We start from the raw sequence: 27,702 nt of genomic DNA, 5'->3' as shown, positions 1-27,702 counted from the left end.
ATGCACACAGGGTAAACGAGCTGGGTTGTCTAGGCCCTAGCCAACCAGCTTGTTTCCCGTCTAAGAAACGAAAAGGCTCACCACTCAAATATGCATCGAATATAAATTCAATGATTTGTATGAAAATCATGGTGTATTTGTTGTATTACTCAATTCAGCAAATGTACATAAAGTGCAAGTCCAACCCCAGAGCTAAGGTGATACCCAGATTACATGAAAATGAATTTACAGTCGATGGTTCGCTATCTATTCCTACCTATGATCTATATCTTATACATTCTTTTGACCTTAGTTGTTTTCCCTAATTATAGACATTTTATTATTCAGGCCTTTCGGCGAACAAACTAACAACCAAAATTACAAAATTGGCCAGTAGTAATAATGGAACATGTATCTCGCTTGGTCATAGACTAACTTTGGAAAACATTCCTTGATTGGGTGCCACCAGTATCCTTATTCAGTTCATCCGCAACTAGACTCGGAGTCAAGGATCAAAACCCATCCTTCTCGAACGATTTGGCTCATGGAAATCTCAAACAGTCCTCATGGTGGTGCATGAATCTACCTGCACTAGTCATACTTACTCATAATTAATACTAAGTTTATCAATTACTTCTAGGAAATTAACAAAAGTTACAAGAGGTACATAATAGGCATGAAATCCATATAAAAATGATTAATAAAGCACTTTAATAAATCTTAATACAAAATAAGAAGCATGTGCAGAAATAGGTAGTTATCTTGGACTAGTGCAAGAAAGAGAGGTTTATGTTGAGATAAAACAGAGGTTAAAATAGGGTAGAAAATAGGGTAATTTGGGACACCAACAAAATGCCTAGCCAAATTCTTGGCTCCCAAAATCTTGTTTTATGAGTTATGAGGTTCTATTTATAGCAAAGGGTGGGGTGACCCTTGACGATCCCCTTTGTGGCTATTTTCCTACCCTCACGACTCTTCAACTTCTTTACAAAACTCATTACATTACATAGTGACTATTCACATTCCACTAGTGACAATATAGGATAGAGACAACCCAACAAGGAAAAACACTATGACTCGCGAGTTTGGGGAAAGACCAACTAGACAACCTCCACTTGATGCTACTCAGTCACGTACTAATGCCAAGCTTCGTACAGTGCTATGATGTCTCCAAAATTCTTGATGTTGTCTTACTAAAAGTGAACTCTTGCCTCCATGGCATCCGGGTATATGGTCTTGGAACCTGTGTCCACCTTGTCCTGAAGCATGGGTAGCATAGTGTAGACCATGGTAGGACCACCAATGTGCTTCTGCATGTTTGGGGAGCTCATATCCAAGTCATTCGTGGTGGCCTCTCACCTTAGTTGCTCCATGTACCTATCAACCTCTAACCGGACATGGTTCTTGTGCTTACCTTTGGTGAGGGAATTTGCATTTGTTCACTCTCTTCCTCAGCTGATGGATGTTTTGGCTCATCAACATATATCGTCATTGTTTTCTCTACCATTGCACCTTGTTTTTGTTCTTATTACCGCTTCTGCTTCTCTTCCTGTTCTTTCCTTCTTGAATCTCATTCCTCCTTTGGTTCTTGTTATGCTTGCTTCGATCTCAATTCTTCTACATGCAAGATATTCTCTTCTTTCTTCGTCTGCTCTATTGTTTGTGTCCTCTGCTTCCTTTTGCTTCTACTATCAAAGATGATTATATGAAGATTGAATGCGCTTTAGCTTTGCAATTGTGTTCTCCCTTTATTATGTCAGCAATTTCCTCTTTTCCTGATCTTGTATTGGATTGTTGCTTTCTTCCACTGTTTCTAGTCTTGCTACCATGTTAGTGTTGATTCCTTTTATTTAAACAGTTGGGCATATGTATATATTGGTAAGTAAACTAGTGCTTGCTCAGGTGCTTCCACACTAATTATTTCAATGGTCTCTCTTGAAGCTCTCTTTGGTTCCATGGTACAATGACTGTTGGAGAGAAGTTCTTCACGAGTGCGGTACATATGGGATAGAATGGACACTCATGACAAGAAAACATTAGCTCTTACAAATCTAACTTCACAACATGATCAAGTAGAAACTAGGGCATTTGATGAGAGGGATTGTGCAATGTGAAAACAAGCAGATCATAAGGATGATGTGAGGATGAGTGCATATCTGACTAAGTGTAGATGTATGCATGTGAAATAAGTGCAGCAATCGATTAAACTGAAGGAACATGAAGTGTGTGCAGGGAGTCATCACAATGATGACTGTTGATGCAAAATGGGAGAACTCATGCGACACTTGAGAAAGGAAATCTATAACTTGAAACAAAACTTCTACAAGCTAAAATAAGTTAAAACGCCAATATTCATTCAATAAAATGAATGAAACAACACTCTCACAAGCTAAATAGACAAAAACGACAAGAAAAAAAAAACAACAACAACAAAAAAACAAAACAAAAAAAACAAAACAAACAAACAAACAAACAAACAAACAAAACAAACAAACAAACAAACAAACAACAAAACAAAAAAACAAAAAAACAAAACAAAACAAAACAAAACAAAACAAAAAACAAAAATTAAAAACAAAAACAAAAACAAAAAACAAAAAACAAAAAACAAAACAAAACGAAAAACGAAAAAACAAAAAACAAAACAAAACCAAACAAAACAAAAACAAAAAACAAAAAACAAAAAAACAAAAACAAAAAACAAAAAAAAACAAAGACAAAAACAAACAGACAAACAAACAAAACACGATAAAAAAAAACCCACCCCGAAAAGCGATGACAGTGCTCTCAATGCCCCTTGATCTCCTAGGGAAGCTAGAGCTTGATGGTCAAATGTATAAATGATCTCTATAGGCATCCATTATATATATTTGAGAAAAATGGAGTTCATGACGCATATGCTTGAGATCAAGGACAACAACGACACTTGGCAGAAACTTCTAAAGATAGCAATGCATCACCTCGGGGAAACTAATAATAGATCCCTATTTCCTAGGGATGCTTTTCCTCTTAGCTTCTTTATTCTTGAGAAATCTTCCATGCATTTCCTGGAAAGATTGCGTAGTTCTAATAAGGACTAGGTCACTCTCTAGTTCATGCACTAAGTAGTTTTTTAGCACAATAGGTTCTGCACAATTTCTGGGCTGAGTGGCTCTGGGCTACCTCTCAGGCTCTATGCAATTTCCCAGCTCAAGGCAAGTTATCAGTTGGGTCTGCACAATTCTGGAGTTGAAGGCTCATTTGCTGGATTAGATTTTTCTACGCAGTTTCCTAGCTAAAGAAAAAGTTTCCAACAGGGTCCGTGCAATTCTAGAGCCGAAGCTCACTGCTAGGTTGCACTGCACATTTCCTCAGAGCAAGGTTGGTTTCCCTAAAGGATTGCTAGATCATCAAGTCAGTGCTAGAACTAGTTTTCAACCAAGTCACAGGGTTAACTTATGGTTAGAGTACAAAGCAAGTAAGAAAACAGAAGCTGTAAAGTGAAAGATAAAACCAAATGAAAGCACAAGTACCTGGGCAATGTAAGATGAGCTGCTGAGATTTTACTAGGGAGGCTCCAAAATTAAGCGAAGGAAAAATTTTGGAGGGTGGTTGTAGGCACTACAATATTGGCGACATACTTATATAACTCCAACTCACTGTAGGCACTTTGATCATCATGGCTTCCTCACTAGCTTGACTTAAAGATATAGTCTCTGCCATTCTCTTGATCATTCAACACACATACCAAGCCATTTTAACTAAATCTTTTATTGTGGATGAGGGGTATATTGATGCACAAGTAATATAGACTGTCAGAGTTTAAGTTTCACCTCTAGTGTTGCTTCGCTGTCAGCAGGACTGGACAATACCCTGACGGAGTCACTTAACGGACACAAGCACTGCTCCAATGCTAATGAGCCCGGACAGTACCCTGGTGGAGCTACTTACTTCACCTCTCTACATAGGAATACTTTCTCTTCTTTCTCATTTTGATCCAAATGGAAAATGGCATCAACCCATGGTATTCATCCACCCATATTATTCATCCACCCATGGAATTTACCCATGGTATTGTAAGTGGCATCCACCCATGGTATTGTAAGTGACATCCACCCATGGTATTCATTCACCCGTGGTATTGTGACATCCACCCATGGTATTCATTCACCCATGGAATTGACCCATGGTATTGTAACTGAAAATACTATAATAACAAGTCACATTTTGTAAAAGGACAGTTTGTCCGCCACAATGTAGCTCTTAGAATTATTCTTTGTTATAATAAATAAATAAATAAATCTTTGTGGTTTTGTTTATTGGGCTTTCTCCTCTTTTTTCTTCTAGCATTTCAATTTTTCAGATTTTGGGGGCCTCTCCCTCAAGATCCATTTCAATTTTTCAGATCTTGGGGGTCTCCCTCCCAAGATCCGAATCACCTTTATATTATTTTTTCCATTTTTCATTTTTCAGAGAACTATGCATATGAACTTATTTATTTCATGAGGCAAAAGAGGGATCCCGACTTATTGAGAGCAGAAGAGGTTGCCCCTTAAGAGAAGGATGTTATATATACCTCTGACATACTTGTTAAGGTTTTCCACCTCACCTTACTCTACTTGACTGCGTTGACAAGGGTTAACCGAAAATAGAAAGCCGATTAGAGTAGGAAGTACTAGTTAAAAGTGCAAGTGTTGTGTTTTCACCAGATTTCACTATGAAAGGAACGTATTTTCCATCAAGGTATCATTGATTGAAAGAACAAAAGATCTTCATAAAGAGTGGGGATAGAGAAATAACCAAATTTTGATAGTTGTAAAAGTCCTCTTGTGTTTTGCCCTGCTTGTCTCACGAAGCCAACATGGTTTCATGCGAAACTAATCCTACGGGTGCATAAACAAGAAAACAAACAAGCAAGGAAAGGAAAAAAGTAAAATGAAAGTAAAACTAGTAAGAAAAAGAAAAACATGAAAGCAACACAAAAAGGAAATAACAAACTACTCCTACTCCTATTATTAAATGGTCCTTCTCACGTAAAGTGATATTTCAAATGCATCCACTAGTGCATTGGTTGGCCCATGTAGGTGAAGACATGGTTAAGAAGAAAGATATTTAGGAAAACCAACAAGAAAGAAATATAAAACGATGAAAAAAAACATGCTCGAAGTTTAAATGTGTCACAGAAAAGAAAATATTACAAGCACAAGACATACACTCTGCGGAGATACCATGGTGTTGCGTCACACTGTGCATAGATGACAAATATGCACACTCTTTTGATCTTGACAGACGAGAAAACATGCAGAAAGAATAAAATTTTCACTTAGCAACATGACTTGCTATGTATGACTCCTCCAATGCATGAGCGATAGGATCGTGAGATTATGGTGGAGGATGTGAAATCTGTAGACTAGATTGATTTTCAATGAAAACAACAGAGTGATGAGGAGCTTGGGGTGATTGAACAGATTTTTTATCGATAGTAGAGCTAACCTCAAGATTGTAAGAACCTAACATAACCATCAGCTCGGGCTCAAATGCCTCGACAGATTGAGGGGTTTCCACTTCATCAGCAGATGTTTCATCAAAGACCAGTGGCTTAGAAAGATCAACAACAAGTGAATCAACATTGTGATTGAATGAGTGAGTGAAGAGATCACAACCGCCATGATTAGAAAATTCAAGATGTGCATTGACATCCTCATGATATGACAAATCATATAGAGGGGTTGATGAGAAACAAATTTTTTCACCCTCTGAATTTCCATAAAGAAAAGATGACAGATCGAGTGGATTAGGAAAGAAAGATTGGTCCTCTCCACAATCAAATGATAGAATGACATCCTATGTGTCATGTGAATGATCAGAAATAGAAACATCCGAGAATGAATTTTCACAAGGAAAATAAAAAATGGAAGAATAAAAAAATATGTTAGGAAAAAGCAGATAAGCTGCGGGTGGAAGGAGGTCATCTTTCACCACAGGTTCTTCTTTGGATTCCCACACATACTCATCAAAAATGATAGTGCAAGTTATCTTCTCAACACCATCTCCTTCGACAACTTGATCCTTGTGAACAACATATGTAGAGTTCGAAACGGATGAGCACAACACAATACAATCTGAAGGATCAAAGGAACCAGAGGATGGAGATTGAGAAGACAAGACCTCATGACAACCATCAGAGTTGAAGTCCATATCTACATAGATGTTTAGAGTAGGTGGGGTAGGAGGATGTGACAGTTCAACATATGGGTTCACAACTTCTCCCACCTCATCCTGCAAAGCTAGAGCTATTTGATGAGAAGGGGACAGAGGGCCACTTGTGACAGTAACCTTGACTATCTTAGATTTGGAAGCTCTAACATCGAGGTATGCTAGGAGGGGTTAGAATGATTCCAACTCATGTGGATTTTTAGATATGTGAAGAAGATACTAAAAAATTTCTTTGAGAAATTTCCAATCAATTTAATCTTTGGGGCTTTGAAAAGCGAGATTACAAAAGTGGTCCCAAAATCGCGTAATAGATTCATCAGGTGATTTCCTAATTTCAGAATGTTTTTATTGAGTTCTTTACAATCATAATGATAGAAAGCCTGTATTAACTCTCTGCTCATGTGATCTAACGAATGAATAGAGGCTGCAGGAAATATGTGACACCATTGGTCAACATGTCCTTCGAACGTGTAAGCAAACAACCCACAGGCAATGTCGTTTGAGGGGACTTCATTCCTATCACAAAAGCTTTTGAAGGAAACTCCATGTCTTAACAAGGTCTCTATGCCTTCACCATTGTATTTGATTTGTAACAAGTCATCGATGAAATCCTCTGACACTTCGAAATCATGTGCATGAGAAAAACATGTCGAAGTTGAGATTGTACTGTAAGTCATGAATGATGTGCAGAGATTCAAAATAGACTTTGAGGGCTCAACTTGTCATCTAGAACTCCTTCTAGCTCCAAAAATGTTGATGGTGTTGACCCACCAACATGTCAAGGGATCTCCTTGGTAAGAAGTCCCTACTAGACCTTAGACTGTTTGGAGTAGGAGTCCCATCAGTGGCTAGTAAAGTAGTGCCTTAGCCACGATAGCACACAAAGGTAAGTATCATAACTTTATCAGAAGTAAGTGTGTGACCTTGCAGCGAGTCAAGTAGGATGCATTGGGATTCTAACACATGGATGGGAAAAGGAAGTGTGTCCCGTAGAAGCCTGTAATAGTACGTAGCCTGAAAGGAACACACAAGTGGAATGACTTTTGAGGCTAGAAGTGGAATAGTCCACAATCCAAAGTGTCAGGTTAATACAAAAACACGTCTTCAAAATGATTCATACAATTGCATAAAAAATAGTTCATACACAAATGCGTAAGTTAAACAACATACATTGCTAAAGTAACTAGAATAGTCAAACTACAATAACAACATATGCATGAAAATGTGTTGGCTCAGTTATATTATTAAGTGAAAGTTCCATCCATGCATACACCATTGAAAACCACTAGCTCCAATAGTGGAACATTATAGGAAACACTGCCTGCTCCTCCAAATCGATGTACCCACTCTACATTGTGGAGAAGCAAAGGCTCATCACAATACTCTCCAAGCCTTCTCTAAGAAATGCCTAGCCAAAAGCTTGGCTCCCAAAAGCATGTTCTATGAGTTATGAGGTTCTATTTATAACAAAGGGTGGGGTGACCCTTGACATTCCCCTTTGTGACTCTTCGCCTACTCTCATGAATCTTCAAATTCTTTACAAAACTCATTACATTACATAGTGACTATTCACATTCCACTAGTGACACTTGGAATTTCACTTACAACATATTTACAAATAATATGAATTTTTCACATATACCCATGTGAGACAAAATAGGCTAGAGACAATCCAACAAGATAAAACACTATGACTCCATAGTTTGGGGAAAGACCAGCTCGACAACCTCCACTTGATACTACTTGGTCACATACTAATGCCAAGCTTGGTACTATGCTATGATGTCCCCAAATTGCTTCATGATGTCTTAATGAAAGCAAACTCTTGCCTCCATGGCATCCGAGTATATGGTCTTGGAACCTATGTCCATCTCATCCTAAAGCATGTGCATCATGGTGTAGACCATGATAATACCACTAGTGTGCTTCTGCATGTTTGGTGCAATCATCTCCAAGTCATCCCTAGTGGCCTCTCACCTTAGCTGATCCATGTACCAATCGACCTATAACTAGACTTGGTTCTTGTGCTTAGATTTGGTGAGCGAACTTGCATCTGTTCACTCTCTTCCTTAGCTGTTGGATATTCCGTCTCATCAACCTATATTGGTGTTCTTTTCTCTGTCATTGCATTTTCCCTTTGTTCGTATGCCTTCCCATTACTTCCTTCTTAGATCTTTTTCCTTCTTTGGTTCTTTCTCTACTTGTTGCGATCTCAGCTCTGCTACCTTTAGGCTCTGCTCTTCTTTCTTCCTCTGCTCTGCTATCTGTATCCTCTACTTCCTTTGGATTCTACTGTCAAATCTACTTACATGAAGATTGAATGCACTTTCACTCTACAACTGTGTTCGCCCTTTATTATGTTAGCAATTTCCTCGTCCCCTAATCTTGTACTAGATTTCCGCCTTCTGCCACTACTGTTGGTCTTGTTGTCATGTTAGTGTTGATTCCTTTTCTATAAGCAGTTGGGAATCTGCATATATTGGAAAGTAAACTTGTGATTTCTCAGGTGCTTCCCTAGTACTTCTTTCAGTGGTCACTCTTGAAGAAACTCTATTCGGTGCCATGGTATAATGACTGTAGGAGAGAAGTGCCTCATGAGTGTGGTACCTATGGGACATAACAGACAATCATGGCAAGAAAAAATTAGCTCTTACAAATATAACTTCATAGCATGATCAAGAAGTAACCAGTGAATTTGATGGGTGGGATTGTGCAATTTTGATTGACAGGGGTGGCTTACTGACTATGGGGACTATGCACTGTGTAATCCCAAGAGTCAGTGTGGAAGCTTAATGAATGGAACTACACAATGCACAGTTCATTCTAGGATAGGGCCTCGGAGATACTACACATTGCACAGTCTAAGTGGCCAATCTAGGGGACTAGCTCCTAGAACTACACAGTGCATAGTTGGAGCCAACCCAGGACAGAATTTTCACAATTCTAGAAGCCAAGGTAGAGGCCTTGAGCTCCTATATTGCGCAGTGCATGCAGTGAGAAGTGAGATCCGGGCAAGGGGAGCCCATACCTATTCATGATGAGTGTGCAAACAGGCAGATCAGAAGGATGATGTGATGATGAGTGCATATTTGACTAAGTGTAGATGTATGCATGTGAAACAAGTGCAACAATTGATTAAACTGAAGGAATACAAAGCATGTGAAGGGAGTCACCACAATGACGACCGTTGGTGCAAAACGGGAGAACTCATGCGACACTTGAGAAAAGTAATCTATAAATTGAAACAACAATTCTACAAGATAAAACAAGTTAAAACACCATCATTCATTCAAAAAAATGAGTGAAACAACACTCTCACAAGCTAAATAGACAAAAGAAACAGAAAAAACATCAAAAGGCAATAAAAGCAAAACTCACCCTGAAAAGCGATGACAATGCTCCCAAGGCCCTTTGATCGAGACTAGGGAAGCTAGAGCTTGATGATAAAATGTATAAGTGAGATCTAGAGGCATCCATTACATATATTTGAGAAAAAAGGAGTTCATGATACTTATGCTTGAGATCAAGGACAACAATGATACTTGGAAGAAACTTCTAAATATGGAAATGTGTCACCTTCGGGAAACTAATAATAGATCCCTACTTCCTAGGGATGCTTTTCCTCTTAGCTTCTCATTTTTTGGGAAAACTTCCATGCACTGCCAAGAAAAATTACGTAGTTCTGGGAAGGACTGAACAACTCTCTGGCTCATGCACTGAGTAGTTTCTAAGCACAGTAGGTTCTATGCAATTTCTGGGTTGAGTGGCTCTGGGTTGCCTCTCAGGCTCTTCGCAATTTCCGAGCTGAAGGTAGGCTGCCAGCTGGGTCTGCACAATTATGGAGCTGAAGCCTCACTTTCTAGCTTAGACTCCTCTACGTAGTTTCCCAGTTAAAGACAAGATGCCAACTGGGTATACACAATTCTAGCATTGAAGTGCATTATTGGGTTGCACTGCGAATTTCTTGAGAGAAAGGGGTCAACTTGCAGTTAGATGACAAAGCAAGTAAGCAAACACAAGTTGTAAAGAAAAATATAAAACCAAATGAAAGCACAAGTACCTAGGTAGTGTAAGATGAGCTGCTAAGATTTCAGTAGGGAGGCTCCACGACGAAGCAAAGGAAAATTTTTTGAGGGTGGTTGTAGGCACTACAATAGGTATACACATAAACATAATGCATGTAACAACCCTTAACCTACATACAGGCATGCCCAACATACAATACTTTTATTATGATATGCTCTTACCCCAAAGTATAATGTTGTAACCTCATTCTGAGGATCTACATCTCTTTCTCTATCTTAGCCAACACATTAGCATCGTAACATACCAATATGATCATGATGACATGATTGCATACAATGACCTCACAATGCATTTTTAACCTACCATACATGCATAACCATAACCATGAAAATGCATTCATATAGACACCAACATGCATAACAATTCATACACAACTGACATACATTCATGAAAAAAACATCCCAACAACAAAATCATTAACATTCACATGGTGATAGCACTACAACCATGATCAAAACCATGCAAATGAAGAAATCACATGAACTACAAGCATAAGGAACACATATGCAACTGACATGAATGCATGACCAACACGCCACTCATTCAGTCTAAGGGGTGAACCATGTTCTAATACCACTCTATAGTATTAGATATGACCCAAAGAGAGCACAACCCACTCTGATACCACTCTGTAACACCCTCCTCCCACATCTACCCACGTAACCAACCAACCAGAGTAAACATGTGATGAGAGGCTACTATGATATGATTCAACCTCCTGCATTACCTTAAGGAAGTGAAATTGATGGAAACACATCAAACATACCTTCCACAACACTCCCAGGAGCCATCCCAACCACACAAGTATAATGCCCCTAGGTCCCATTGATTTTTTAAGTTATCAATCCTCTGGATGCTCCCATGCTATAGAAATGCTAGCATCAATAGGGCTCTGGATGCTCCCACAAGCTTGCATGCTTGTGTCCAGGGACTATTTCAAGTAGACCTGTGCCCTAGTTTGTGGGATTTAAGGCACTTTTCAAGCCTAGAATTCCGGCCACTACCCAAAACTTGTTGTAACTTTCAAAATCAATGAAGCACAAGATGAAAAGACTAATAAACCAAAAACTAACTCAAGGACTAGTCCTGACCATCCCCAACCGGGACTGTCATTTTGTCAAACACTTGGCATCAATGCAATCTACAGGAGTAAACAACAGATCTGAACATAGGGGTCTCATACTTATATGAGAATTGCTAAGAAGAATCTGTCTCTTACATCATTAGATGCATTATCATCGATTAGGTCATACATAAATTGTCCATTCATTTACAAATAAAAAAATGAGGAGAACCATACATTGTCACTGTAATAAAACACGCTTATAAACAACAGAATAAAAAAAGAAAATTCAAGGATACATCAGCCATAGAATCCACATATAAAATAGTACATTTATACATAAGATATCAAGGATGGGACTACCACATTCCACTTGACCATAGATTGGCTGAGCCAAATCTATCTTCACCCAATCACCCTTGTGCCATATTCCAAGCATGAATGTGGGACTCAAACCAAAGGAACCAACCAGGGCATCTAATGGCTAAACCACCTCACCCTCATCAATAGAAACCGGGTTTTAGTGTAATCCATCCTAGATCACTAGACCAACACAATGAACATGTAATAATATGATTTACCATGATCTCCACCAGGTCGCTAGGCGAAACAAGCATGGATGCCACTAGATTTCTCCACTTACACCATGAGGAATTTTCCTATCTCCTAGTCTCTCAGGTTATACCGCAATCCACACCGGATCACTAGGCCCTAAATAGGACCCACTCTCTAGGATTTAAGGCATATCCCAACCCAAAATTACTAGGCCCAATGGAGAGAAATCCACCTCTTGGCTTTACCGTATATCTCGCCAAAAAGGAAAATTTTAACACTCAAAGTTTATCTTAAAAGTTTAGCAAACTTTGCGAATCTTACTTGTCCCTAGTATCCAAATTTTAAAATGTTTGATGATAATTTTTAAAAATGTTTTTATTTCTAACTATTTTATATTGGACAATATATAATATTATCAATTTTTAAGGTAAAACAATTTTATACTATAAAATTTGGGCGAATTCATTTTTAGAAAAATGGAAATTGATGAATCTTTTTTTTGGAAAAAGCATGGAATATTAGCCCATAAACTTTTCCTTTCTTGCCAATCACCGATCGAATATTCCTAAGCCCACCAAGGTAGTGATAAATTTGAATTTACCGCAACCCACAGTCTGTTTCAGGGGTTACTGGGCCATGTGTTCTATCATTCGTAGATCCACCTCACTCTGCTTCGAATCCGTATGGAAATCCACACCATGGCTAGCCAGAAATCGCAAGGCTAGGCTGAAAACATTGTCACACCTGAAAAGACCCATGCCATAACAGCAAAAGGACCACATGCAATACCGTGCATGACAAATATATCAAGGAAAACATACATGCAAATTGATACCTGCAAAGAATCATGTTGTCACTGCTTGATCCCTCTCTTCCTTGTTTGCTCCTTCCTTCCTCTTGCCTTCTTTTCGTTTCTTGATCCAATGCAAAATCTAAGAAAAAGATTTCCAACTGATCAATTAGGCCTCTATTTTCTTCATTTTCCATTATTTTTATTCAATTCCTACTCACATGAAACATGTGACCTTTCACTTCCCTTTTACCCTAATTTCCATTATTTCATAAATAAATGTGCCAAAATTGCCATTTTTCCTGTCCAAAGTCTTAGCCATTGCCTTTGCCAATTTTCTTAGCCATAATAAACAAAATAAACACCCACACTAGGATGTTTTGCCCAACATTCAGCGTGGAATAAGTGTCCCATCACCATGGCCTTATATATTTTTAAATGGATTTTTCCTCAAGGTTGTTACAAAACCCTCCACCTTGGGGGGACACCATCCTCAGTGTTCAATGACACCTATAACCAACAAGACTACTGAAAACAAAACAAACTTCCCATGGAGCTTTATAACATAGCTTGTTGCAGTATTTACAATGACCATCTTCTAAAACATGATAAACATACCATTTATTGGAGCTTTATAACATAACTCATTACGATATTACAATAATACCCACACATACACATTTTCTTGTCCCAACAAATAACCATACTATCTATGGAGCTTTATAAATCCAGATCGATACAATATTTACAATGATATACGCATATACATATATGCACATTTTCTCAACCAACAAATAAAAGTACATGATACATGTATTAATCAAAAAGGGAATCCAGAAGCTCATTCCTCCAACCTCAAAAGTAGTTCCAGGATTCACTTCCTTCCTAGGAAGTCCAGAATCCACTGTCAAAGTCAAACTACATCCAATGTCTAGCGCTACAATCCTGTGCCACTTGTCCCCTCAGTGAAAAATTACTTTCTCATTGTTCTAGGGCACACTCCCAATGTGCATCTGATTCCATCTAGTAATGCTAATGACCAAAAAATATATATCCCTGACTTTCCCTTCTTTGTTACACTGTCCCTTAGGCAATATGGTCACCCCTTTTGTGCAATCACTCACCTTCCAAGTTCCTTAACATCCATTATCTCAAGAAATCCATCCCTTGGTAAGGCTTCCTCACATTGGAACGTCAAATAACCAAGGCATATACCTACCTCAAAACCATCATACTGGTCATAGCTTGCTCATGAAAATTAATGGACATTATTGGGTACCAATGTCCCACAATGGCCCTGCTCCTGAAGTGCTTTACCAGCATACTATTTCCTGCTCCAATTCCTTTTGTTGTTGTTTCTAATGCTTGTCGTTAGTTTCGACCACCCAACCAGACATTTATGTGCTCCCTGTACCAAGCACATAACTTCCATTAGATTTAAAATAAATTGAAATAAACTCACATCATAGCTCATTGGTAACTCATCAATAAGGTACTCTAGCAAGTCTACTTACTTCCTGTCACAACAAATCAAACTGACACCTTTGAAAAAATCATTATGTATAAACATATCTCATCTGGTTAGCTCAAAGCAGAACCATCATAGATCAAAATCATAAATCACATGTAGTCATCATAGACTAAAATCATAGATCACATGTAATCATCATAAACCAAAATCATAAATCTCATGCATAAAAAGCTAAAATAAAATACTAATACTTATCCTTTAATCAATCCTTAGCTTCTACCTTTGTCTTTATTTTGTACGCACACTGGATCTGTTGCTACACCCGACAAACACCCAGTGCCTTCTCCTCAACCATGTACACATACACATAGTGTAAATCACACATGACATACAACACCATTCAATACATGCACCTACACCTGACATACAACACAACACACTACATACTCCTACATCTGATGTACACCACCACACAGTACATACACCTACACCCAATGTACAATAGGACACATATATGTACATAGAGTACAACACAATGAATACACATGTCACTATGCCACAACTATGCAATGCACATACATAGTATTGCATGCCTGCAACACAACATGTATGGCATGCACACATATACCAGTACCATATGTACAACATGTACACAATACCACCTATAAAAAGCCCCACCTGCGCAACGTGTGCCCAACATCACATGTACACGACACCACCTACACAATGTGTACACAATGCCACATGTACATCATAACACCTATACAAGATGTACACAACACCACACGCACGACATGTACACATCACCACTTGCACACAACACCATATGTACAACATGTACACGACACCACATGCTCATGACACCACTTGTACAATCATGCACACCATAACATATGTACATATCACCACTTGTACAACATGCAAGAAACACCATATGTACATAGCACTGCATATACAACATGTACATAACATCATATGTACACAACATTTCATATCCAACATTTAGATAACATCGTCTATACCCAGCACTGCATATGCAATATTCACACAACACTATCTATACCACTGTTACACTAAAAAATGTCACCATGACTACTTACAGTTAGTATGGCTCAAATCAACAGTCATGCTACCCTCTTAGGCAAGTCTTATGCCTCTGCTATCCATCTCAAACTCAAAGTAGAGAGAAAGTCTTGTAAAAAATGTGTTTATCTCTGGGGTCGCAGGTTCTCTCTAGCCTTACCTGCGGGGACGCTCACAATGTTCACAAAAGCTGCGTCCTTGGACGCTCTGTATGTTAAGGGACAGGTGCGTCCTTCTGTAAAAGGCAAAATGCGCAAGTTTCATCTTAAAAAAGTTACTTGTGGTTACTTCTAGAACTTTCTAGAGGTCGGTTTGATGAAATGGATGCGCCTCCAGTTGGTTCATGTATCCCTATTAAGGAGGAACTTATCCCATCAATAAGGGAGCTATCCCACCCAAAGAGGGGGATTATCCCATTGATGGTGGACCTGAATAACCTCCTTACAGCACTATAAATAAAGGCATTGAGCCAGAGGGAGGAGAGGTTGAAGCTATACATTTTCTTTGGGTAAATGCTGTAGGAATTAGGACTCCCATTTAGAACCTTGTGAGGAGAGATTGTCTTTGCTTGATTCTACTTGGAAGTGGGTGAGCTTTGTCAAAGTAGAGGAAAACCCTTGATGGACCCTGGGAGGAACTTGCACAACACCAAGGCCAGGTTGTAAGAGTTTCTTTGTTTCGTTATTAATACAAACTGGTTTATTTTTCTCAATAGCTTGTGTTAATGAGTTATTTCATGTGTTCCTTGGTCTGCATGTTGAATATATGTTTTATTATATGAAATGCAAGTGCTTGGTAATTGTTTGATTGTTTGTGGTTGCAGGAATTGATGTGAAGGAGGAGCTCATCCGGATCGGCAAGGACGGACTACAACAACAGCGTTTTGGAATAAGGTAAGCCTAAACACTTGTAGTTTTCATGTTTTAAAAGGTATATTTAGAGAAGGATCACTCCATTTTGTCTTGTTTGTCGCTAGAGAGTTTAGACTCCTAGGGAGGTCAGTTGTGCCCGCACAAACGACTTTTTCCGCCACGACAAATTGGCGACTCCGCTGGGGAATCCATTAATGAGAAAGTCTTTTCCTTTGTGTGAACTTTGCTCTGAGAAAATCATTTTTATTTTCTGGTTTTTGACTGTGAGAATTAGTATTTGGGTGGCTTAGCTTTAGATTTAGTTAGATTTGGTTTTTCTTAACTTTTCCAGAAGGACGCACCCTCTGAGTACTGCACAGTGCGTCTTTGGACGCGCTGTTGCCGTTTGCACAGAGCGGGCCCGCGCCTGTTATAACGGGTTGCCTGCGTCTTCCTGTAAAATTTAGGAAAATTCCATTTTTTGCTTTAATTGCTTTTAGATTTTGATTTTTCTTAGTGTTTTCTGCCCAGATCCTTTAGTACCCTGTCAAAAATTTTCACCTGAACTTGTTTTGTGAGCTTTGAGTGTTTTAGTGGATTTCAACGAAGTTTAGGCCTAGGGTTTGATTTTTGCATAGGTCCTGTAGTGACTTTGACGGTAGAAAGTTGTCCAGCCTTAGATCTCTCTGGTTTGTCAGCCTTCTTAGAAGTCGGGCCTGTCGTAAAGTCTCCTTGTGTGAGCAACTTGCCATTTAAGTTGTTTTGGGTCAAATTTCGAATTACTTGTTTATAAAGTGTTGATTTCCATTTTACAAAAGAACAAAAAGATTAGAGTTTTGTTTTGGCTAGTTTTTGGTTCTGCAATAAGCTAGTCCTTGATTTGATTGTGATCAAGTAAAACACCTTAGAATAATCATTGTTGGTTTTGGCCTCGTTAAGATTGCTTAGAGTAAATTTACCTTTTAGTTTGCTTATGAGTGAATTTTCGTAGATTTTAATAGTTGTTAAGATTGATTTTTGGTTATATTAGATTTATTTGCTTTATTAAAAGAAAAATACAAAAACATCTTCTTTAAAAGTCTTGTTTCAAGTAGCTTTTTGTTTTTGAAAGAGAAAAAGAGTTTTTTCGTGCATGTAAAGAGCGGTCATGTTTTTTATGCTTGGAAAAGACAAACGAATTGTTTCTTTGATTGTCTTCAATTAAGAAGTTGCTTTTATAAAGATTGCATTCTCTCAACTTTTTAGTTAAGCAGTTCATCGAAAAAGTAAAGTAGTGGGTAAATCATCCTAGGTGCATTTTGTAGTGGTTTCGAGTCGAGTCAACACACCACTGGTTTCACTTCCATCACCTTTTGACTTAAGAAACAACCTTAAAAGTAACGCTTAAATTAAAATCAATCTAGTAATTTTTATTTTTCTAGGGCTCTGAAACACCAACATAGCTTAGGCTAGGGTCTTGGAGTAGGTGAGTACTTAACTCTCCAAGACTACAAAACCAAACAGATAGTTTATCTTGAGTAGATTAAATCCAATTGTTTCAGTTACACTCTGGGAAAGCTCCTCTTAAAGGAGAAGCACGAGCTCGTGTCCGAACCAGTGAGGGGATCATTCCCCCCTCGTTGGGAACGACGCCAGACAGTACGTATTACAAACGGTAAACCTCGGATTAACCATTGTCGAGGAGCCAGGGGTCACTTATCGGTAAACCTTGGATTATTGTCAAGGAGCCGGTAAGGGGATTGAGCTTGTTACTCTGCCCTTGCGTGCTATCGGAGTTTAGACTGTTCCCCCAGGTGTAATTGTTGTGATTGGTAACTTTAGTGACCATAATCTTTAGGGTTCTACCGAGGTGACGGTGGAGGGAAGGTCCCACTGTACCTGGAGCAGACGTCGGTTATACTCACTTGGATTTTCCGGGGGGTTCACTTCACTTCGAGACGGTTAAAGTGGAGGAACTTGTGCCGGTCTATTCATTAAGCAGGTTGCCGGGGTAACTGTTCCACCCGCCATTTCTGTACTGAATCCTGCGAGGTTGGGCCTAATCACCAACTAGCGCTTTTGGTCCGGAAGACTACTGTTTGTGTTTGGTTTGACGCTCTAGATTATTTAGGCATGTGCTTCAAATTTGTTTGCTTCTTTAGAAGACTTTAGGTGGTTTGATTTGAAATTTTTACTTTGTTTTCGTGTGTTGTAGTTAAAAATCTTTAATTGTGGCGGAATTACCGAGACAGTCCCGTCGACTTCGGGGCAAGTCTCCTGAGATTGTTACCGGAATAGATTTGTTAAGAAAACTCCGTAAATCGCGGGGTGAATCTCCTGAAGACATTCCGGGTCAGTACGAAGGGTTAAAGGTCCTTGTAACTCCTCCTAGTGACAGTAGAGTAGGTTCACCTGAAGAAGGAGAATCTTCCTTGGTAGTCCATCCAGATTACCAAAGTTTAGAAACAGGTTACAATCCCAAAACTGTTACAGTTTCCGAGCTTGCTGGTAGTTTTTCATCTGCCAGTGAAACAGGCGAAGAACCTAAAATTTCCGAACCTGTTACTCCAACTTCTAGTGTCCCTGATTCACCGAGAATAGAAAGAATTATCACCGAAAATCTACCTTCTGGTTTGATTGCTATAGAAGAACTTGCTCCAGAAGAAGATATAGGTGTCTCTCACCTTGAAGGTCAACTTACTATTGATCTAAGGGAGCGTGAATCCATCTTTTACAGTCCTCCTAGAAGTACTTCTTGGTACCTTGCGTTAACCAATTTTTTAGACAACTCAGTAGGTTTTTCTACACCTCGTACTCCTTTTCCACCTGGAGGTATTCATACTCCTGTAAATATGTCTGGTCAGTCGTCCGTGTTTACTCAAAGTCCTGAATCTTTTTTACACGGCGGTCCTTCTGTTCCCACTGGGTATCAGTCACTTTCTGGTACCTTTGCGGGGGCATCTCCTCAACCCGTTGATCATGGGTTATTTGCTGGAAACAGTGGTAATATACCATTGGGTGTAGGAGACATTTACATGATGTCAGGTTCAGTTCCCGTTTCCCAACCTCAAGGTGGCCAATTACCGCCTGGGGGGCAACCGCAGTTAACGCCTGGGGGGCAACCTCAAGGTACACAAATCGTGTCTAGGGGGCAACCTCAAAGTCAGTATGTACCTATGGTGCAATACTTGCCTCAAGGTCAACCTCAGCCTCAATATTTACCCCAAGGTCAACCTCAGTATCAATATCAACCTCAAGGATGGCAACCCCAAGGATGGCAACCTCAAGGGTATCAACCCCAAGGTTATCAACCTCAAGGGTACCAACCTCAAGGTCAAGGTCAACCCCAGTATCAGTATTTACCTCAAGGTTATCAACCTCAAGGTCAATACTCAAGTCAAGGTTATCAACCGCCTCAAGGTCAGTCATATGTTCCAAGTATGGGAACTGCACCTTACAATTATCAATCCTACCCTCAATCTGGTTATGGATCTCAGTATCCTCAACCTGTCACGGGTCAATACCCTGGAATGTTAGTGTGGGATCCATCACAGGGTCAACAGGTGTTGCAGCCAAGTGTACAGATGGTTCCTCAAGCTGGACAACCCGTAGTTTCTGGTCCAACCCAGCAACCGCAACCTGTCCAGCCAAATGTTCAAACTTCTGTAGCTTCGGTAGTTACTCAACCGTCAATTGCACCTAGTACTCCATCTCAAACGGCTGCTGCAACTACCGCTACATCTACCATACTTACTTCTGGAGTATCGACGGCTCCAGCTTCTACTGTCCCTGTTACCACACCTCAGACATCTTTACCGTTGTCTGGATCTACGATTCAAACCACGGTCCAGATGCCTGTAGGTCAGCCTGGTATAAGTACGGTTGTCACTACTCAACCTCAATTTGTTCAACCTCCGTACCAGGGACAGTACCAACCTGGGCAAGCTGTCCAACAACCGGTTTACCAGTATCAACCGTATCCTGGGTACACTTATCAACAACCTCAACAACCCCAGTACGGTCCGGTTAATCCTGGTTTTCCAGGAGGATATAATATCCCAAATGCGACTCCTGTTCCTAGTTATCCTGGATATCCTCCTCCTGGGGCTGGTATTGTGACCCAGAGTTTTAGAGATCCTAACCGGCAGTTACCGTTTATTGCAACTTTGGATTTACCCGACTTGACGCGCCTAACGAACGATCCAATTCAATATCTTCAGTTCTGGCCGCCAATGCCAAATAAGTTGCCCAGCGATATACCCAAGTTCGAAGGTAAGTCTGGAGAGGATCCGTCCAATCATGTGATGACTTACCACCTCTGGTGTGCTTCGAATTCTATCTCAGATGATTCCATCCGCTTACGTCTTTTCCAGCGTACACTCATTGGTCTCGCGGCCAAGTGGTACATTGAGTTGCCACGGGCCTCTTTTTACAACTTTAGCCAGTTAGCTACCTCGTTCTTAACTCACTTTCAGTTGCCGGTCAGATACGATAACGGCACGGAGTTATTAACTTCACTAAAACAATCGACGTCCACGTATATTTCTGATCACATCCATGAGTGGAGACGTCGAAGGAGATTAGTGAAAGTTTTTATCCCGGACCAAATCTTAGCTGAATGGTTTGTCAAATCATTATTACCGAAGATTACTGAAGATGTAGCTAAGGCCGGAGTAGTTACAGAGGAGCAAGTCATTGCTCAGGCACAATACCTTGACTTAGTTTACACTTAGTCAGGTACGTTACACGAGAAGATTCCGGATCTTCCAAAGTCGAATCAAATCGCTGCTGCTCCTTCGGGATCTCATGCCGCTGATGGTATGATTGGTATCGTGACTACGAAGAGCAAGAAGAAGTCTTCCAAGGCTTCAACTACTCCAATTATCACTTTGCCTGATTCTCCGATAGGAGAGTCTTCTCCTGAACTCACCGCCGACATTCACGCTGTAGAGTCATCTACGGCCAAATCAAAAAACGGTGGAAAGAAGAAAGGAAAGAAGAAGGCTAAAGCAGACAAGGCTCCAAAGGAGAAAACTGAAAAGTCGGAAACCAATGACGAAAAACGCAAACCTCGATATCCTATTCTTATTTGTGAAGAGGATCATTTTACGAGAGATTGCCCTCATCGGGCCGAGGTTGTGAAAATAGTCAAAGGTTCTTCCACTCCTGCTGTGTTAAAGAATCCATTTCCGGAGCAGGAGAATAAGATGATAGGTTCTTCTTCGAATGCCAGTGAAGAACCCATTTTGATGATGTCTCATGTGAGGATTGCGACTCGATCGCAAGATTATGGTAGTAAGGCTCCTGTTGATGGTAAGGAAGCAGAATCTTCTCACTCTAACCCATCAACCTCAGCTCCTGGTTCCGATCCACTACAGATCGAAAAACCTAACCCAGACTTAGTGATAAAGCCGCCCGCCAAGGGTGTACTTCGAAGGTCTGCTTTCAATCCACATGCGAGAGCAGCCCAGAATTACAACATTGTTGAAGACTTAGTTGTTTCACCTTCAGCAATGTCGGCACTCGAAGTGCTGCAATCATGCCCAGCACAACAGAAATTGCTTTTGTCGGCTATCGGAGCTGTCGATGTTCAGGACCCGAACCTAATGATCTTTGATCTAGAAAATAGTACACCACGTCTCCCCCATCAAATGGCTTTCCAAATTCCAGTGATAGTCAAAAACAGGCCTATTCATCGGACTGTGATTGATGAGGGAGCTTCTACGTGTATTATGTCGATTCAATGTTGGAGATCGCTTGGTTCTCCTTCGTTGAACCAATCCCCCACCATCCTTAAGGCCTTTGATGGCCGTGGGTTCCGTCCGTTTGGTATTCTACAAGAATTGCCTATAGGGGTTGAAGGTAAAACCGTTAGTCTGGATGTGGAAGTGGTTGATGCCCCTCTAGACTACAACCTTCTTTTGGGTCGAAGTTGGTCATATGCTATGACAGCGGTCGTTTCATCGGTCTTCAGAGTAATTAAGTTTCCACATAACGGTAAGATCGTGACTATTGATCAGCTGACATACTTTTCATCCGACCCAGCCTCTTCAGAGAGTATCCAGCATGTCGGTAAGACGACAATCCCTTATAGGGACGTTGGTGTAGGTTTAGTTAAGGATTCCGGTTTACTGGGAACTTTTCCTCTCCCTCCACTCAGCGCAGATCCTTCGTTTGCAACAATTCATATGATTACATCAGAAAACATTATTTATGATGACTCTTGGTTTGTCCCATCTGACTCTGAGATAGACTCACTCGGTAATGCTATGCCTTTGAGTCCGTATGAAATTGCTTATGAAGCTCTCATGTCTTTTACCGACTTTCATTCAACCGAAGTCGACCAAATGAATGTGGTCAGTGAAGAGTCACTTTTCACCTCACCCTTAGAACGGATAACGTTTCCCGAAGTCGTGTCATCTGACGAACAACTTCGCGAAATCCTAAGTGTAGACGATCTACCATGGGGGGATCTCCATCACAGATCTTCGTTTTTACCTAAGGATGATGCATTTGAAAATGATTTTTCATCTATCTTTACCGCTGAATATGTCAAAGACGCTCAGGATCCAACGAAACATTCTGATTCAGAGTTGAATTTAGGGAATATTTCTCGTACTATTCCCATTGATATTTCAGTGAAGCTCGGAATCGAGGAAAACATTCATATAGGTGCCGCATGTACTGAAGAAGAAATCCAAACTTACAAGGCCCTATTCCAAGAATTCCGCGACGTGTTTGCCTGGTCTTACGAGGAAATGCCGGGAATTGATCCTGCCATTGTTGTTCATGAAATAAAGACCTACCCGGATGCTAAACCCGTCTGGCAACGGTTGCGTCAAATTCACCCTCGAAAAGCGGCTGCGATTAAAGCAGAAGTCGAAAAGCTGTTGAAAGCAGGTTTCATTTATCCGATCCCGTTAACGGATTGGGTATCGAATATTGTTCCGGTCAATAAGAAACAAGGAACAATAAGAATCTGTATCGACTATAGGGATATAAATCGAGCTTGTCCAAAAGACAACTATCCTACGCCTTATATCGATCAAATTATTGATGATTGTGCCGGAAGTGAAATGTTTTCCTTCATGGATGGTTTTTCGGGCTATAATCAAATCAATATTCTACCTGCCGACCAACCAAAAACGGCATTCATTTGTCCATGGGGGACATTTGCTTATTGCAAATTACCTTTTGGGCTTAAGAATGCCGGGGCTACTTTTCAACGGGCGATGTCTTATGCATTTCATGACATCAAGCACATTGTGCAACCCTATCTCGATGATTTGCCTGCTCATTCTTTACATCGAGCTGATCACCTTGTCCACCTACGAGCAATCTTTATGAGGTGTAGGCATTATCGAATTCGGTTGAATCCCCACAAGTGTATTTTCTGTATAGAAACAGGTCGATTACTGGGATTTGTTGTTTCAAAAGCCGGCATTCGCGTCGATCCCTCGAAAGTCGAGGCTATCATCAAATTGCCTCCTCCTTCGAGTTTGCGCCAACTCCAAAGTTTGCAAGGGAAAGCGAACTTTTTACGCCGATTCATCCCAAACTACGCCGAGGTCACTAAAGGTTTTACACGGTTGTTGAAACAGAACGCACAATTCTTTTGGGATGAGATTGCCCAACAATCTTTTGATGCACTTAAACACGCGTTGACCCATGCACCGTTGTTGCATCCTCCCAACTACAACCAGGACTACTTCTTATACCTCGCAGCTTCGCATTCCACCATTGGAATGGTGTTAGTTCAAGAGGATGAATTCGGAGCAGAACATGTGATATATTATCTTAGTAGGACCTTGAATCCCACTGAGCTAAAATATTCGCATGTGGAGAAATTGGCCCTGGCAGCCGTTCAAGCTGTCCAGCATTTTCGTCACTACATTCTTCTCCGTAAAACTACAGTTATTTCGGATTGCAACCCTATGATTTACATTTTGACAAAACAACTGCTAGGGGGCAAGTACTCTAAATGGATTGTCATCCTGCAAGAGTTCGACTTGGAGTTCGAGAAGTCCAAGTCTAAGAAATCCTTAGTTTTTGCGGAATTGATGTGTGATTTCCCGAGTGCTGACACAGAGACTGTGGCAGAGGAGTCCATTGCGGACGAATCTTTGTTTCTTATCAGTACGTTAGATCCGTGGTACGGGGATATAATCATCTATCTCCAAACCCAAACCTTTCGGCCTGAAGCTTCCAAAGCAGAACGTCGAAAAATTCGGTTTCAATCCCAGCCATACAAAATTATTGGAGATACACTTTATCGCCGGGGGGCAGACCTAGTTTTTCGACGTTGTTTAACTCACGAAGAGGCTGAGAGGGTTTTGAATGATTGTCACTCTGGAGCATGTGGCGGTCATATGTCTGGGTATGCCACAGCTCAGAAGGTGTTGCGCGCTGGCTATTTCTGGCCGTCTATGTTTAAGGATTGTATCATTGCAGTCAGGAAGTGCCACAACTGTAAAATGTTTGATCGCAAGATGCGCGCTCCACCTGCTCCTCTCCACCCTATAATTGCCGTTGGTCCATTCGCCAAATGGGGTATCGACTTTATTACTTGTAACCCTCACTCGGCCGGGGGGCATGCGTATATCATCCTTGCGGTTGATTATTTTACTAAGTGGGCCGAGGCGATGCCTACATTCGACGCAAGCGGCAAAACAGCTGCAGTTTTCGTATTCAATCATATCATAACTAGGTTTGGTGTCCCACAAGCAATCATTACTGACCATGGGAGCCATTTTCGAAACGTCATGATGATTGAGCTTACAAGCCAGCTTGGTTTGCGCCACGATAGCTCTACTCCTTATTATCCGCAAGCCAACGGTTTGGTTGAGTCTATCAACAAAGTTCTAGTTATCATGATCCGACGAACCATTGGTGTTCATCGGTCGAATTGGCACAACATGTTATTTTCAGCGCTATGGGCATACCGAACCTCAGTGAAAAATTCAACAGGGTTCACTCCTTTCCAGCTAGTTTATGGCTTGGAAGCTGTGTTACCCATTGAATGCGAAATCCCATCACTTCAAATGGCTGTCGAATTACTTCCAGCTACTTCCGAAGAGGAGAAACATTTATTGTACTTGGCTAAATTAGATGAGACTCGACGTGACGCTACATTGGCAATCGAGACTCACGCAAAACGAATGAAAGCTCAGTATGATAGAAATGTAACCCCTCGAAGTTTTTCGGAAGGAGACCTAGTACTATTATATGATCAAGCTAACGATAAGCTAGGTGCCGGAAAATTCGTTCCCATGTGGCATGGGCCCTACATTGTAAAGCGAAAGCTAGCAAAAGGGGCTTATGAGCTAGTTGACTTTGATGGGGACTCTTTGGGTAAACCCAGAAATGGACTTTACCTAAAGAGGTATTATGCTTAAATGATGGGTATGGAGAAATTTTTAGATAGGTTAGATTTTCTTTCTAGCTAGCAAGTGTGTTAGTTTAGTCAGTGTGCTTAGCTTAGAGAGTGTGGTTTTTCGTCGTTATTCTGGCTTATCTTGGTTTTACTCTTGATATTGCAGATGTCGACGCCTCTCCAAACATACATTGGATTTGTTGATGATGCTTGTCGTAGTACACGGAATATCTCTTCCGCAGCTTGGGTTATCTATTCGCCCTCTGACGAGTTAGTTTCTATGCATGGGGTAAGCCTCGGTCAAACAACGAACAACATTGCAGAATACAGTGCAGTGATTGAATTATTATCCGAATCTATTTCATTTGGAATTCGACGTTTGATAGTGAGGTTAGATTCTGAACTTGTTGTATTACAGCTTAGTAGAGTTTATGCCATTAGGAATCCTGTGTTATTAAGGTTGTTTTTGAGAGTGCGTCTCTTGGAACGTGAATTTGATTACATTGAATATCAACATATTCCAAGGTCTTTGAATACATTAGCAGATGCAATTGCTTCTCGAATGTTGGACAGACATTTACAATAATCATGCAAGTAAATTTAAAAAAAATTTCATCACATATGTTAAACAGGATAAGCCGGTAATAGTGATATATATAGATAAAAGTGTGTCAAAAATATATACATCGTCTTCGATCATAGGTTGAAAACACCTTATGATCGGCAAAATGATAGTACAAAAAGTCAAAATGTCACATGTGACTACAAAAGTGACTAGTCAATCACTGGTGGTGCTCTCTGTATGACACCACTGTGCGGGCTACCTTACGCAAAAATCTCCTAAACGGTCCAGGGACCGCGACTACGAAACGCTGAAGTCTGATAGGAATGTCGTCCATAGTAGTCTCAGGTATATCTGCCGTGAGACGCTCTAGATCATGCTCCAACTCAGCTAGTACTTCTGCAACCGCGTCCTGTGGGGCCGGTACCGGTGCAGCTGGATGTAGTCTATCAAAAGGCCGGAGGTTGGCTGGACGCTGTGGACCAACATCTGCATTTTGAAAGTTTTACTGTTAGTTTTGAGATGATATATATGAAAAATAAAAAAATACATAATTAGAAAACTTGTGAAAATAAAAGTACCTCTGTCGTCCCATTGTTCTCCCTGTGGAAGAACCATGTCCGGATCACCTCTAAAATCCACTCCGGCATACGGAAAGTCCTGTATCGAAAAAACCTGGTCCTCTAACCAGTGAAAGTAACTATCTGAGAATCGAACCACTGTCGCACCCTCGTCAGGATGCCGGGCCATCACCGCAACCCATCGTATCAGCTTTGGCTCCCGAGGACCCAAGATATCAACAGTGAGTTGCTGAGGGATCAGCATTGGAACTCTCTCCAAGGCAAAGCTCACGACTAGAGGCCCATATCCAAAAGTCTTTAGTCGTCCGTTCTTTGCCTTGGTCAGTTGACTCTTCATATGAGCCGACACAGCTTCACACCAGTTGAAAATGGTGCCTTGGTAACAGTCAATTGCCATCCGCATTTGGGATCCGGAAGCAATGTGTAAAGCGGCCGCGCCGCAAATTCTGGTAACCGTGAACGCTATGACTTTGAGTTCAGGCAGAGTGATGTGTTTTATCTCTATGCCCTTCGAATGGCGAGCCCCAGGTGTGCACCACTCGTCGCGGAGACTATCAAGGGATTGGCCACCCGGCCTAGTCCCCGCAAGACTGAGTTGCTCGCCTCTGTTCGGCAAGCCAGTGAGAAAGTATACATCCGAGGGCTCTATCTCGAGCTGGTGCCCTCCTATGTAAAAGCATTGTTCTTGAACGTTCCATCGCTCAACCAGCCATTCCAAGAATCTTACCTGGCCCCTCATGCCCGGTATGGTCCAATATTTGTATAATCCGCATGCTCTTAGGGCATCCAGGGAAGGTTGATGATTTATTGCAGCTTCATCATCCTCTACATGCTCTCTTTCTCTCCAATTTAACATGGTTAATGCCCTGCACATCAGAAATAGTCATTAGAAATTGATTTGGGAATTTTTAGATAGTTTTTTGAGGGGGTTGGGGTTTTGAAATGCGCGTTTCACGGAAGACGCACCCCGACTTTACAGCACAGGGCGCCCGGACACAGATGCCCTGAAGGCGGGCTGCGTCTTCCGACCATTTTCCTGTGTAGGAAAAAGTCGGGGGACGCGGGTCACCCGAAGGGCACCCGCGTCCGCCGAGAGGCGCATTCCAAAACCAAAACCCCCCCAAAAAATGAAAC

This window comes from Pinus tabuliformis, chromosome J (assembly GCF_031772625.1).
Source record: "Pinus tabuliformis cultivar Carrire ecotype Pingquan chromosome J, CPIR1, whole genome shotgun sequence".
NCBI lineage: Eukaryota > Viridiplantae > Streptophyta > Pinopsida > Pinales > Pinaceae > Pinus > Pinus tabuliformis.
This window is presented reverse-complemented; position numbering follows the sequence as displayed.